The sequence below is a fragment of the Rhinoderma darwinii genome, chromosome 4 (assembly GCF_050947455.1).
Source record: "Rhinoderma darwinii isolate aRhiDar2 chromosome 4, aRhiDar2.hap1, whole genome shotgun sequence".
Taxonomy (NCBI): Eukaryota; Metazoa; Chordata; class Amphibia; order Anura; family Rhinodermatidae; genus Rhinoderma; species Rhinoderma darwinii.
The window spans coordinates 149,201,891-149,219,041 of record NC_134690.1 but is presented as its reverse complement, the minus strand read 5'-3'; positions in this window follow the sequence as shown (position 1 = coordinate 149,219,041).

The window sequence follows — 17,151 nt, the reverse complement described above, 5'->3', positions numbered from 1 at the left end:
CAATTAAAATATGTGCAGGGGCATAGCTAGGGAGGGGGGGGGCAGGCATGCGCCACGGTCTCAACTAGGATGGAAATAAAGGGGGGTGCTGCGGGTACAGCAGCCACTTAATACTACAGCTGATCAATTCTGCAACCTTTCGGCAAACAGGGCAACTATCAGCTGTTTTGATACGGCTGCTCTGCGGCGGTCCCATCCTCTTAGGGCCCCCTGCGGACTATAGCAGCCGTAACGGCTGCTACAGGGCCAGAGCCGCCCGGCACATTACATTTACATTTATGTGAGGGCCCTGACACGGCCGCGGTGCTAGCGACTGCCACATTCAAATGTATCTGCTCCGCCATCACTAGGCTACATGCCACGTTAGGCCTGGAGCATATAAGATGCTGGGATGTAGTCCCAGCATAGGCCGGCGTGATGACGTCACTGGATCACGTTGGCCTGAAGCAGCTCCGTCCATCGCGGGAACGAGGCTAGGTAAGTAAAAAAAATTATATTAGTTTCTACAAGGGGGGGCAGTGTGTCACCATTTACAGAAGGGCTGTGTTGCATCATATACAAGGGGGGCTGTGTGGCACCATCTACATGGGGGGTGTTGTGCCATCTACAAAGTGGGATGTGTGGCACCATTTACAAGGGGCGCTTTGCGGCACCATCAACAAGGGGGGGCTATGTGGCACCATCTGTAAGGGGGGGCTGAGTTTGGCGCTATCTACAAGAGGGGGAGCTGTTTCTGGTGCTATCTACAACGGCATGGCTGTGTGTGGTGCTATCTACAATAGCAGGGCTCTGTTTGGCACTATCTACAATACATCTGTGTGTCGCTCTATCTACAAGGGGGGCTGTGTGTGGCGCTATCTACAAGGGGGCTGTGTGTGGCTATATATACAAGGGGGGCTGTGTGTGGTGCTATGTACAAGAGGGGGGCTCTGTTGCACCATCTGCAGGGGGCTGTTTTGCGCCATCTTCAGGGGGGCTGTGTGGCACCATTTGCAAGGGGGGGCTGTGTGGTACCATCTACAAGGGGGGACTGTGTGGCACCATCTGTAAGGGGGGCTGTGTGTGGCACTATTTACAAGAGGGGGAGCTGTGTGTGGCAGTATCTACAAGAGGGGGGCTGTGTGTAGCGCTTCCTGCAAGGGGGCTGTGCGTGGCACTATCTACAAATGGGGACTGTGTGTAGTGCTTCCTACAAGGGGGCTGTGTGTGGCACTATTTACAAGGGGGGCTGTGTGTGGTGCTATCTACAAGAGGGGGGCTGTGTGTGGCACTATTTACAAGGGCTGTGTGTGGCACTATCTACAAGAGGGGGGCTGTGTGTGGCGCTATCTACAAAAGGGGCTGTGTGTGGTGCTATCTACAAGAGAGGGGCTGTGTGTGGTGCTTCCTACAATGGGGCTGTGTGTGGCACTATTTACAAGGGGGCTGTGTGTGGCACTATGTTCAAGACGGGAGGCTGTGTGGTGCTATCTACAAGAGATGGGCTGTGTGTGTGGCACTATCTACAAGAGGGGGCTGTGTGTGGCACTATCTACAAGAGGGGGGCTGTGTGTAGCACTATCTACAAGAGAGGGGCTGTGTGTGGTGCTTCCTAAAATGTGGCTTTGTGTGCCACTATTTACATGGGGGGCTTTGTGTGGCACTATGTACAAGAGGGAGACTGTGTGATGCTATCTACAAAAGGGGGGCTGTGTGTGGCACTCTCTACAAGAGGGGGCTGTGTGTGGCACTATCTACAAGAGGGGGGCTGTGTGGCACAATCTACAAGAGAGGGGCTGTGTGTGGTGCTTCCTACAATGGGGCTGTGTGTGCCACTATTTACAAGGGGGGCTGTGTGTGACACTATGTACAAGAGGGGGGTCTGTGTGGCGCTATCTACAAGAGAGGGTCTGTGTGTGGCGCTATCTAAAAGTGGGGGAGGTGTGTGACGCTACATACAAGGGGGCTGTGTGTGGCTCTATCTACATGGGGCTGTGTGTGGCACTGTTTACAGGAGGCACAAAGGCAGCACAGTTACTGGTGGGGCACTTTTATTGTGTCGAGCACTAAGGGATCCCTATTACCGAAAAAAAATGTGAACAAAAATGTACACTTAATTGATTGGTAGAGAAAGCAAACATGTTGAGGGGGAAGGAGATGTCAGGAAAAAAGTTGGGGGGGCACCACTTTCAATCTTTGCTCCGAGTGCAGGAGAACCTAGCTACGCCTCGGGTATCTGTATCAGAGCTATGTCTTGTATGGAGCTGAGCACCGGGGTGTCTATCACATGAAGAGTGGAAATAAATAATGAATTTCATATTAAATGACTGCAAGCAGAGGTACATAAATTGATGTAGAAAATACAAGGAATAACCTTCAATTGTTGAAATGAAAGTATCCCTTTAAGGGTCAGTATCTCCTTTCTGAAGTCTTATTTTCCAGAAAGAGATCGATATCAGTGATTCTCCCTCCACATTATAGGACCATTAATGATTGCACAGAGTGCCGTCATGATTTACCCCATCTTCTGTAAGTAAATAGCATCTACATTGGATCCTGTAATATCTAGCAGAAGGCAAGGAAGATACTGCTACTACTTCACTTAGGCACTGACTGTGTTATGATTCAGAGGAAGCTGTTGGGGAGAACCACTAATATTTTTGCATTGTGGGACTCCAGTTGAGAGATGCGAAATAAACCGTAACCTAGCTTGGAGTTTTGGGTTATCTCCTAGCAATATGCTATCCATTCCCCATTGGGGGTGAACTGACCACTATGACTTCCGACGATCACTAGAACATGGCAGCAGCTCTATGAAAGTCCTGTGCCCCTTTACCTTCTGTCAGAGGTCACTGCTTATAATTGGCGAAACATGCAGCCTCCGCATAAATTAGGGTTACCTTCTAGGAATTGATTCTCAGATTACACTACAGTGCTAATAATGACCTGTAAAAGTGTATTCAGTGTTCAAAATCATTTATTTTTATTCATTCTGTGAGAGCCTCAATGTGGGCCTTATAGGAATAATTATAGAAACTGACATATTAGGTTAGACAGAGCAGGAGTCACGTGGTCCGACGGAAGAACTGAACGGAGACTGAAAATATAAAATGAAGCACTCAGTAAGTATTTTTAACCACACTATCCGGTAAGTAATCGTATTTGCAAATGGTAGGGGGGGGCAGACGGGGGGACTATTTGTGGTAGTGCTTCTTCAACAACACTTGCGGTCACAGCAGGCAAATTAACACTTCTCAATATGACAGGCACAGTCTCTAACAAGGGCTGATTAAGGCTGGCGGTTGGCGGATGGGTGGCTCACATTTTTGTCAAGCAGAGTAAAGGCCACTCCTCTCTGATGTATGGGATGTCTGGTAAATTCTAGGCCACCACTGGCTGCACTGGCTCCACTATTCCACTATCTCACGACCCACCGACCACAGCTGACATAACACTGCATACACACAGAGAAGCTCCTCTCCGTCAGCCACAATCTTTTACAGGACCTACAGGCTATGGTCTACCGGCTTGTGTTGTCGCACATACGCAGTTTCAGCAGCTTCACATCTCACTCTCACATCAGATCTCTCACTAGCCAGGTTCCTCCTCTTCCACCCGAAAATTGGACACTCTTGGTGGGAACGACAGCCATTTTATACAACAAGCGTCACCCCCAGCTTCAGGACGCGGTGTAGTCACGGTGCAACATCCTGACGCTGTTATATTGTCATCACATTAACTAAGATGGCAGTATATCTGCGCGTCAAGTAATTTAGACCACCAGCGAGCCAACCATAATCCGCCACACCTGCCATAAATAATAGTAAAGATACCGTACAATAAACAGCAGCACAACTTAACATGACAGGACAGGCATGTGACTGTTCTTGTGGAAAGGCACAGAGCATAAAATAAGCAAACAATTTTCTGGCATATATAAAAATATACAAAATATGCACCAAAATCCCCTTTAAGAGTTAGGAATTCCCCCCCACACTCTTACATACACATGTTGTAATAATTATAATAAATCAACTGATCTCTCTTTTGAACGTGACAATCAGTCTTTAAGGCTACACTCACACGAGCGTATGAGATTCATGCGCGTGAAAAACGCGTGTGTATCTGGTCCGTTATGCATTAGTGTGCTTTGCGAGGGGCATGCGTTATTCACGCACTCGCAAAGCATATATTTTTTACATTTTTTATTATTATGTTCAATGGAATTGATGCGTAAATCACGCACAGCACACAGATGTGCATCCGTGTGCTGTGCGTGATTTTCGCGCACCCATTGACTTCAATGGGCGATACGTGCGTGAAAAAAGCACCAATATAGGACATACAGTGAGTTTTACGCAGCGGACTCTAAGGGTATGTTCACACGTAGTCAACAAAAACGTTTGAAAATCCAGAGCTGTTATCAAGGGAAAACAGACCCTGCTTTTCAGACGTTTTTTTACCAACTCGCATTTTTCGCGGCGTTTTTCGCGCCGTTTTCGCGGCGTTTTTTACGTCCGTTTTTGGAGCTGTTTTCATTGGAGTCTATGAGAAAACAGCTCCAAAAACGTCCAAAGAAGTGTCCTGCACTTCTTTTGATGAGGCTGTATTTTTACGCGTCGTCGTTTGACAGCTGTCAAACGACGACGCGTAAATAACAGGTCGTCTGCACAGTACGTCGGCAAACCAATTCAAATGAATGGGCAGATGTTTGCCGACGTATTGGAGGCGTATTTTCAGACGTAAAACGAGGCATAATACGCCTCGTATACGTCTGAAATTTGGCCGTGTGAACATACCCTAACTGTGTGAAAACTCCTACATGTGTGAACAGCCCCATTAAAATCAATGGGTCCCTGCGCAGCAAACGGACGTTATTCACGTTCGTCTGAATGAGCCCTTATAGAAACACTAGATATTTCTTCTAATACAAAAGTTATATTATGTATTAATGTTACTCTATATTTTCTTATTTACATGCTGCAATTCAGTCTTTGAGCCCAGATCTATAGGATCACATTGTATGGATGCATGTGCACACACACACACACACACACACACACACACACACACACACACACACACACACACACACACACACACGCATCTATTGGTGCAAAATAGAAAAAGCTTAGTGGCACAAGTAGTAAAATACTGGTGTGCAATTACAATTTGCAAATCAAAAGAAATGGCAGATTAGATCAAAGTTCTCCAAGTCTATAGACATCTATTTAGTTTTACACATATGGAATTCTCCAGACAGCACATGTCAAATTGAAAAAAATAAACGACCGTCAGTGTCCCGGCAATTTCATCAGGCTTAATGCAGCTATTGTCTATCTGATTATTTCAGGACATAATTTTTGAGAAGCGGGACTTCCGATGTCACTGGCCTCTTTTTTTCTGCAACACAAAAAGAGTAGTACATTATCTTTAGGCTGAGGGTTGGAAGATTCTCAGGCCCCGTTGCCTTCACACCCCAAATAATGACCTCACCCCAGTCACAGATGTTTACTGCACTTTAGGAGATCAGTATAAACAGGGCTGTAAAAGTAGGCCAGCTTGCAGTGGGGCAGCGACCCATAATTCAATGAAAAAAATCCTGGATAGTTCCCACTAGGTTCTGGTTGGCTAGGAAACATCAATTTATTAATCTTGTGTCAGCAAGCCAGCTGCAGCAGTGGCAGTTACCATATTTCACCACCAACTTCATGTCTGGACAGCCTTTGTCTCTATCCACGAAACTCAACAAATCAGCTGCTTTCCTCCCCCTACGAGCAGAACGGAGCTTGAGGTGTGAGGAAGTTCTGGTGCGTCATCCTCTTGTGGTCGGGTTTACTAATTCAGAGCGAGAGCTTAGTTTTCAGCTTTAATGATATTCCCTCGGCATATCACTATGGTTGCTTGGAGACCAGATTTGAGCTAGGCCCCTCATTTGATTCCCACACAGCAGACCCTGAAAAGCACTTTTTGTTTCTTCCCTCAGCTTTTGATTCTCCCTCCTCTGAAACCCTTCCCCCTGTGGTGTCAATATGGGTGGGCAAATTTCTGGTAAAAGAAGGCCAGGGGTGAAGGGCAGCCTGTGGATAGTGGTCACACATCAAGGCCTGAAAACAAAGCCCCCAGGAACCTCTACTGATAAACACAAATTCTCTTCATAGAAAGCAAATTTGATTTTCTTTTCAGAGCCGAGCCATAATTTTACTATTCATCATCATCATCGTCATTGTTATTGTCATTATAATTAATTATTATTACTGGACTATTACTTCTTTATGTACAATCAGCAGCTAAAGCAACATATATAATAACGTAACATATATAATAAATAATAATATATAATAACATATATAATAAAGTATATAATAAAGTAACATATCTTTATAATTCTAAACTAAAACTCTTTTACACTGTGTGGATTGCGTTGCAGTAAACTTTTTCCCCCAAAGTCTACCCTGCATGTCTGCATCCTTGTTTCTGTGGTAATGAAAAGATCATTGTACTGGTAGACTGGATTAACCCTGTTTTATGTTTTATGGAATGGAAAGGAAACTGTTCATGAATATAACAGTAAGGAAACAGCGCATTTATCAACATCATGTCATGATAGGGTCCATTGTAATAAATATGTAATATATAGATCACAGCTGACACAATGGAGCAGATTTATCAATGTATTTACACCAGTTTTATGTTGTGCTGATGATCTGGGGAATTCTGTATGGGGGTGAGCCAAAGTTAATAAATCTCCCCCACCTCACATACCTATTCCTACGTACACTTATCCGTATATAGTCCTACCTTCTATTTTAATATCTATTTTCCGCAGCCTATACAATTGAATAAGTGGCACCTTCTAGGATATTTTGTTTTGTATAATTGATCATTTACGTTTAGACAAACATCAGCTGCCACTAAACTTCATCTAAATCTTATGGAGTCTCATGTTTCCTACGTCTGACCAAACTATAAACTATAAAGTAGCGTCACCGAGCAATTGTTCTTAGTAGTTCCCCTTCACAGTACAAAATTACTAAGGGAATACAGTGGATTCTCTGCACGTCAGCTCAGGACAACAAGTATTTTATTTACACTTTGCTTGTTTGCTTAGCATTACCCAGCAGTTCTGCCAAGAACAGCGTGCCCTTTGTAAGGTAATTCTCCATTTTGTTGTTTACATTTCAAACATATTAAATAATCCATCTATTATACACGTCCACAAGCAGTGATCATCCAATTAATTGTTTGCTTATTTATTGAAAATCTTTTATTCAACTCCAGTTTTTAACCTTCTTTTCCTGATTAACATTTCCTTTGTTGCAAATTGCTAATACTGGGAGATTATTGGCCCTTTTACACCGGCCAATTATCGGGCAAACGAGCATTCCCAAACGCTCATTCCCGATAATTTCCCCAGGCAACGATTAGCCGATGAACGAGCAAACGCTTGTACGCTGGAACAAACAATTGTATTGTTTAGGCAGCATAAAATATCATCATTGTCGGAGGCACATCTTCCTACAAACAGGGAGATGTGCCTCCGACATGATAGAAATCTATAGGGACGAAGAATCGGAATAACGAGTACTCGGCCCCATACATAGCTCCTTGTGAAAGGAGCAAACGAGCGCCGATCAACTAGCTGTCTCGTTGATCGGCGCTCGTTTACACTGCCCTCGTTGGGCCGTGTAATAGAACCTTATATTCCCTATCAGGAAAGATGTCATCTTTCAAGTGACAGAGTTCAGTTTGAGATGTTGCACTAGTAACTGCAGCCATCAAATGGTTTAGTAGAGGAGACTGCTGGACCTGCTGGATTTTTTTTTCAGTGAGAACTGATGCTGCTGTTTTCCAACATACCAGTGCACTGATGTCAGATTTGGAAATGAGCTTGCTCAGGAGTGCCCAGATTAACTTTGTTGCCAGGTTATAACCCCCTTTCCACTCCAATGAACTGAGCTGTTGACACACTGAAATGCACAATTTAAAATTAATTAAAGCTTCTTAGTTTCACCAAATCTCTCTTCTTTCCTGTTTTCATGATTTTTTTTTCCTCTTTCCTCTTCTTGTAATTCCCTTGGAGCTGAAAAAATAATTTTAGTGTTTTGACACCAGATAAAATAAATCATTAGCAAATGTGAGTCTACTGAGAATTCTCCTAAGTGTTGTAATCATTCCTCGCTGATTTATTAATACATCAGGCATGGGAAGCAACGGCAATTAGTGTAATTTGCTAATGACTACTACTAGGAGTACTGTATACCTGGCTCATACTCTACGGAGAAATTAGCCATGCAAAAAAGATGTTCAAATAACCCTATGTCTTTCTAGGTTTAACAGACTGAAATTGCTTCTGACTGAGTGTAAAAAGAAATGAGCCGGCGTTAGTCGAATATTAGCGATTGTTTAATGTAGCACATGAATCTATTCATCTTTACTTAAAGCAGAGCTACTGTCATTAAATGCATAGCAAAATTAACTAGCAATTCTCTAATATACTGTGATTACATCAAATGATCCCTTGAGGCGATGGAGTAATTTGAAAGTACTTATCGAGTTACGTGTCAAAAGCAAAATCACGCAATTGAGTAGTCTGCTCTACTGATGGGCTACAGACTCCCAGAAATGACACTAGTATCCTGTGAAATAAAAAACCAGAGGGACTTTTTTTTCTACAGTAGATTATTTTGGTGAATTCGGAATGTGCTACATTTCCTTGAGGGCATAGTTTGGCAGATCCATAAATATATTTACACCAGCTGTCTGGAGTAAACATATTGAAAAATATGTCGACCACCTTAGGCTCTGTTCACACCTGTATAGTGGCATATGTACTTACAGAACCGAAAACGCCGCACAACATATACCAGCTACGCCCAGCGGACCCCACTGTCTTACAATGGGTTCCGACGAGGTGTCCGTCATTTTAATGGGATAAATAGCGCTGCATGTAAGGAGACTGAGATGGAGGCTCCAAACGGAACCTCCGACGCAGATGTGAATATGGCCTTATTTATGAAGCCACTGAATCACTTTGTGTTTAAAAAATTGAACACCAAACATGACTCATATATCATTTTCTGCCACTTCTCTACATAAAGAGAAGTCGGAAAACAATGCCAGGTCCAACATGCTGTTGTATTTAGCTTTCGCCAGATTTGTCAACAGGGTGTGTGCCCTCTATAATAATAATAATCTTTATATAGCGCCAACATATTCCGCAGCACTTTACAATTCAGAGGGTACATGTACAGACATAACCAGATATTACTGTACATAGTGACAAAACTAATTAACAATTCAGACAAGAGGAGTGAGAACCCTGTTCGCAAGAGCTTACAATCTATGAAGAAATAAGGGATGACACAAAATGTAAGGAGTGCTTGTTTTGTACAATGATCTAGCCATCTTGATGAATTTAGTTAGCGTTTAATCTCAAACAGTGTGTGGTTCTTTGTTTTTTTTAATCGCTGGATTCGATGGCCAAAGTTGGAAAATTCTGTTAAAATCAAATAGATCATGCTGCAAATATGAAAATCCGCAACATTCCCTTAAATACTGTACGTGCAAGTTTTTTATACTTTTATATACCCAATTCACATGCATTGAACTGTAACTTAGTTGCATTTTTTCACATCTGCACCGCAGATCCACAATTAATCTGCTGCATGTGCACGCGGCTTTAATGATCCGAATTTTATTTTATTAAGGTAAATAATGTTTTCTGTGTCAGATAGGACTTTATATTGGTTTAATTGTATACAAATAATCTTTGCCTTAGTAGAGATATTAGAAGTATAGTATTCAGACATAGGCTTGACAATGTCTTAGCTTAAAGAGACTCTGTCACCACATTATAAGTGCCCTGTCTCCTACATAAGGAGATGGGCGCTGTAATGTAGGTGACAGTAATGCTTTTTATTTAAAAAAACAATCTTTTTTCACAAAGTTAGGAGCGATTTAAGTTTATGCTAATGAGCTTTCTTAATGCCCAGGTGGGCGTACTTTTACTTTCGACCAAGTGGGCGTTGTACAGAGGAGTGCATGACGCTGACCAATCAGCATCATGCACTCCTCTCCTTTCATTTACACTGCACTAGCGATATAGATATATCGCTATGTGCAGCCTCATACACAAGCCCTAACATTACTAGTGTCCTGATAATGAATACACATGAAATCCAGCCTGGACGTCATGTGTACTCAGAATCCTGACACTTCTGACTCTTTTTTTGTGAGATTCCGGTAAGTGAAACCAAATCTCGTTTAGCTCCGAGATCTCGCGAGATTTCGTATCCGTTGCTGGAATCTCACAAAAAAGAGTCAGAAGTGTCAGGATTCTGAGTACACATGACGTCCAGGCTGGATTTCATGTGTATTCATTATCAGGACACTGTAGTAATGTTAGGGCTTGTGTATGAGGCTGCACATAGCGATATAACTATATCGCTAGTGCAGTGTAAATGAATGGAGAGGAGTGCATGATGCTGATTGGTCAGCGTCATACACTCCTCTGTACAACGCCCACTTGGTCGAAAGTAAAAGTACGCCCACTTGGGCATTAAGAAAGCTCATTAGCATAAACTTAAATCGTTCCTAACGTTGTGAAAAAAGATTGTTTTTTTAAATAAAAAGCATTACTGTCATCTACATTACAGCGCCGATCTCCTTATGTAGGAGATAGGGCACTTATAATGTGGTGACAGAGTCTCTTTAATTCAGACCTGTTAAGACGGATTCCCACGGGTCGGATACGCTGCTTAAAAACTACGCAGCGTATCCGACCTGGAACCCACAGCCAATGTTCCCTCTAAGTCTTGGCAGCTCCTCATCGGAGCAGTTAGGGATCATGGCAAATCTCCATCAATGGTGCGCGATCTGATGACCAAAAGTAATACCCCCAGTAAACGCTAATATAGCGTACTAAATAAGAGAATAAGAAAACTTATTTTAAATTAGTTTCAAATAACTTTTTTAAATACTATAATATTACAAGTACAGCAGTAAAATAGACAATTATAAACACCAATTATAGGCATCAATGAAAGAATCCTTCCTTACACCACTGTCCTTATAGATAGCACCACACATACCCCCTGTAGATAGCGCCACAGACCCCCTGTAGAGAGCGCCACACAGCCCCTGTAGATAGTGCCACACAGCCCCTGTAGATAGCAAAACACACATCCCCCTGTAGATAGCGACACACACAGCCCATCTGTAGATAGCAAAACACACATCCCCCTGTAGATAGCTTCACCCCCTGTAGACAGCATCACACGCAGCCCCCTGAAGATAACGCAACACGCAGCCCCCTGCAGATAGCGCCACACACAGACCCCCCCTGTAGATCCTTCCACACAGCCCCCCTATAGATAGTGCCACACAGACCCCTGTAGATAGTGCCACAAAGACTCCCTGTAGGTAGTGCCACACAAACCCCCCTGTAGATAGTGCCACAAAGACCCACCTGTGGATAGTGCCACACAGACCCCTTGTAGATAGTGCCACACAGACCCCCCTGTAGATAGTGTCACACAGACCCCCTGTAGATAGTGCTACACAGACCCCCCTGTAGCTAGTGCCACACAGACCCCCCTGTAGATAGTGCCACACAGACGCCCCTGTAGATAGTGCCACACAGACCCCCCTGTAGATACTGCCACACAGCCTCCTATAGATAGTGCCACACAGACCCCTGTAGATAGTGCCACACAGACCCCCTGTAGATAGTGCCACACAGACCCCCCCTGTAGATAGTGCCACACAGACCCCCCCATAGATAGTGCCACATAGACCCCCTTTAGATAGTGCCACACAGACCTCCCTGTAGATAGTGGCACACAGACCCCCCCTGTAGATAGTGCCACACAGACCCCCTGTAGATAGTGCCACACAGACCCCCCCCTGTAGATATTGCTACACAGACGTGCCTGTAGATAGTGCCACACAGACCCCCTGTAGATACTGCCACACAGACCCCTGTAGATAGTGCCACACAGACCCCTATAGATACTGCCCCACAGCGCCCCTGTATATAGTGCTACACAGCAATTGCCCCCTGTATATAGTTCTACACAGCCCCCCTCTCCCCTTGTATATAGCGCTAAACAGCCCCCCTCTTCCCCTTGTGTATATAGTGCTACACAGCCTCCCCTCCCCTTTATAAAGTGCTACACAGCCCCCCTCTTCCCCTTGTGTATATAGTGCTACACAGCCCCCTCCCCTTGTATATAGTGCTACACAGCAATTCCCCCTGTATATAGTGCTACACAGCCCCCCTCCCCCTTGTATATAGCGCTGCACAGCAATTCCTCCCTGTATATAGCGCTACACAGCCCACTCTCCCATTGTATATAGCGCTAGACAGCCCCCTCTCCCCTTGTATATAGCGCTACACATCCCCTTTCCCCCTGTATATAGCACTACACAGCCCCCTCTCCCCTTGTATATAGCGCCACAGGGCCCCCCTCCCCTTGTATATAGCGCTACACAGCCCCCTCTCCCCTTGTATATAGTGCTACACAGCCCTCCTCCTCCCCTTGTATATAGTGCTACACAGCCCCCCGCTCCCTTTGTATATAGCGCTACTCAGCCCCCCTTCTCCCCTTGTATATCGTGCTACACAGCCGCCCCTCCCCCTGTATATAATGCTACACAGCACCCCTCCTCCTGTATATAGCGATACACAGCCCCCCTCCTCCCCTTGTATTTACTACCGCACAGTTCCTTAAAAAAAAAAATAAGATTGTACTTACCTTGCCCTGTTACAGCGACTGTCGGAGCGCTACACTGCCTCGCCGGCGGGACGCATGCGCATGTGACGTCATCAACCCGGCCTGCGCGACTTCCAGTGCCTTATAGGCTGCAGACCTAACGTGGCCTGCAGCCTATAGTATTCATTTGTATGTGCGTCCTGAGGACACACATACAAGTGTATGTGGCTGTCGCTAGCGACACCACTGCATCCGCCCACCGCCGTGACAGTGCACAGGCTTTAAAGTTTAGTGAGCAGACGGATCGTGGAAGGTGTGCGGCAGCGCAGCCGCGCACCTCATAGGGAACACTGACTGCAGCACATTCTGTCCGAAAAACTGCACCATGTGGTCTTTCAGCTCGAATTTACGCTGAATTCAATAGGGAAAACCTGCAACAGAAAGGCAATGAAAACGCAGCATAAATTGATATGCTGCAGATTTTAATTCCGCACCGCAGGTCAATTTATTAACATTTACGCTGTGTTTTTTTCCCCGCAGCATGGAATCTCATCCACTTTGCTGCTACTATAAATTCTGCGGAATTTCCGCACAGAATTCCGTAGCGGAAATTCCGCAGTGTTTACGCTATGTGGGAACCCGGCCTTATGGTGTGTTTACACCGTGCGGTTTTATAGCATTTCATTGCCACGCGGCTGAAACCCGCACTGTAGTAGCGCATGCATTTTTACCGTGCATTGCTGCGGTTTTTCAGTTAGCACTGAAACCTCGGCAATCGGGGTAGAAATGGTTGCGGTTCTTAGCCTCACGGCAAAAAAAACCGCAAAACCGCACTTTGTAAATACACACTAATATTTTTAGTCACTTGAAGGTAGAACCATGGCTAAAATTGTTTTTTTTACTATATTTATTTTACATAATAATACTAACAACAACAGCAATAATAATAATAATAATAATAATAATAATAATAATAATAATTATAATAATATAAAATAAAAACATTGATAGTTATTATTATTATTTTTATTATTATTTATAATATATATTATTTACCAAACTTGTTTATAGTATTTTATTTATTTTGAATATATTGACTATCTTGTCTCTTTCACATTTTTTTTAAATATATATCCCTGGTAAAGTTAGAATAGAAGACAAGGTAGTTACAAAGAAACATTGACAATGGTTGGCAAAAAAAATAATTGGATGGGACTTGAGATTATTGCATTAACCCTTGATTTGTGTGCATTTTGATGATTTTGCTATCATGCAAGTTAGTAATTAGAGCAATATCATATAATGATATGTTTATTAATATTTTATTAATATTGTGCTTTTAGTCAAGGAAGTGTTATCCAAGACTGAAGCTGCCAGCAATTGCCCCAGGTGACTGAGAGAAACAGATGTAGGTATCTCCAGGTGCACACTCCCTAAAGAGGAAAAAGAGTCTCAAATATCAAACTTCAGAGAACACTAAGTAGCGCATGAGAACTCAGTCCACAGGTCCTTAACACCTGCTTATCTGTACGGTACAACTGCTGTGCGTGATCAGCTGGAAGGGGAATATAAGCAGAGATGATAGTAAGTGGAGCGTTCTCAAACACAGCAGCCAGCAAAAGGAAATAAGGAAACAAACATTGGTAAAGGGCTAGTTGTCTCCAGCAGTTTCTTGTTAGGTTTCTGGTACAAGTCTCTAGGTTTACCTGCTAGAATGTACTATTTGGACTACGTACAGATGTTCAGGAAATAGGGAAACATACACATGTGTTTTTTCAAGAGATTTCTAGTGTAGGCAGATGGTGGTGGTACTTTATGCTCCATCTAACTTTCTACCATTTCTAACTTTGAAGAATAACTTGTAGGCTTGGATGCATTTCTAATGTTTGCTATACGTTGCGAATGAAAATATTTTAGTGAAGTCACAATCCACCTCATCACAAACCTTTGCTTATTCCTGTTAACGTGGCAAATAATAATGTAAAATTGTTTAGCAGAAGGCGCACAGCCACTACATTAGCTATCCCCATTGACTGTTTAGCTATTGAACATTTGTACTTCTTCATATGTATTCAAGGTTGGACTGGCCCACGAAAGTACCAGAGGATCCTGACACAATAATGGTCCCCTACAATAACAAGGACCCAAAGGTATACAGAATGCAACCCTATTTAACCCCTTAGCGACATCCAGCACACAGTTACATCAGATATGCACTACACCAACATAGCGCAGGCTTAGGCGCTGAGCTCCCGCCATAGGCAGCGGTTGCTGGCTGTTTCAATCAACCGACAACCGCCTGCATTGGCTGGGATCAGAGATTACTCTGATCCCGGATATTTAACCTATCAGATGCCGCAGTCGATAGCGACTGCAGCATCTGAATGGCAAGATAGAGGGAGGGGGCCCCCTCTGCCCTTCCATTGCCCCCCCCTCCCGCAACAAAATCACCGGGTGCTGACCCGTTGCCATGGAAGTCGGAGGCCAGTTGAAGGCTTGTCAGAAGTAAGGCTTAATAGTAGAGCACAGATAAAGGCAATACATCGCAATACATTATTGCAGTGTATTTATAAGCAATCTAACAATCACATGATAAAGTCCACTAAGGGGACAAAAAAAAAGTTTACAAATATTTAATAAAATGTTTGAAATTATAAAAAAAGAATTAACTAAAAGTTAAAAAAAAAAAAACTTTTCCCACTTTTCAAAAAAATTATGTATGCAATAAAAAAGATAATATATTTTGTATCAACACATCTGTAAAGTAGGAAATAGTTTAATATCACATTATTCAACCCATCGGTTTAATGCTGTAGGAAAGAAAAACATTCACAATGCAAGCAAAAAAATTTAATAAAAATAAAAAGTGATCAAAAAGTTGTATGTACCCCAAAATGGTTCTATTAAAAACTACAGATCACCCCACAAAATGCATGCCCTTACACTGCTCCATTGACCGAAATATAAAAAAATGATGGCTCTCAAAACAAAAAACTATTTTTTTCTAGGAAGTAGTATTTTCTTTGTAAAAGTAGTACATCATAAAAAAACTTGATCAATTTGGGTACTGCACGGTGAATGCCGTAAAAACAAAATCCGAAGAACAATGGTGGAATCGTTTTTTATTTCCTATTCTACCCCACAAAGAATTTGTTTTCAGTTACCCAGTACATTATATGGTACATTAAATGCTACCATTAGAAATACAGCTCGTCCAGCAAAAAACAAGCCCTCATACGCCTATGTCAGTGGAAAAATAAAAAAGTTACGGATCTTGGTATGCAGCGATGAAAAAACAGAATGAATAAACAAAAATTGGCTGTGCCTCCAAGGGGTTAAAATTATTTTGGAGCACATCACTTGCCGCTAAGAACAATTTTTTGATAATCAAGTTATTTAGACTTTATTCATCATGCAGTATGTCCTAGGTATGCATAATGATAACAGCAAAGTTTACAATGCAATTAAAAGTGGACATGCACGTGTTCTGTACAGATGAAGGGTGGGCCTTCACAATAATTTTCTTTGGTAGGCCCGATACAACCGCAGTACGATACATACAGAAATTAGTGCTTATAGTTTTTTACCACGTGAATCCAATTCTGTCCAAATTTACCAAAATTTTTGGATGCTATGAATTTTGAAACTTTTGGAATTTACTTACAGCACACAAATCCCAGAAAAATACAGGCCACCGTTTTAGAGGTAAGGAAAAGGATCACATATGTTAGGGTGGGCTTCCCCATAATGCCTTGCAGGCAGTCTTTCCAAAATGCACGGTGATTATCCCTCCCTCTACTAATATATGTTTCTGTCACTTTGACATTACATGCTGGTTTGGCGTTAAAGAGCTTGAAAGGCGTTGGATACAGTCCTAGAAGACATCAAAGAACCACACACAAGTTTTCAGGACAATCAGAGGAATTGTGATTTGCAGTGAATCAGAAGGCCGGTTCTACAAAATCGGACCCAAAAACAATTTTGGAAAATTCGCTCACCTCTAGTATTTTCCCCTTTTAATTAAATTCTTAGGTTGACAATAGTTTGTTTCACAGGAAAGTACCTGAATGGTAATGTTGTCAGGTGCTAATGTACCCCTGGTGTAAATTATAAGAACAATGGAAGACCTTTATAATATATTTAACAATTTATGGTATGGGGGTATATCATTCGTTATAAAACACACTTCCACTGCAGAGCATCTTTTTGTAGACTAATATGAGACGTCCTCATCCTTTTCAAACATAAGGTCTTCAGCATCTGAGGTATGTATTATTTTGCTTGGCAGCAAAACATGGGTCACATTACTGTATAATACACACTGCAGCTGCTGAAGAGCCTCTTTTTAGAGAGAAAAATCTGTATTTGTCAATTAGTGGTTAGAACAGCAAGAGAAACTTCTTACAAAAGCGATTTGTGACAGACCTCCTTCACAGTAAGGGTATGTGCACACACA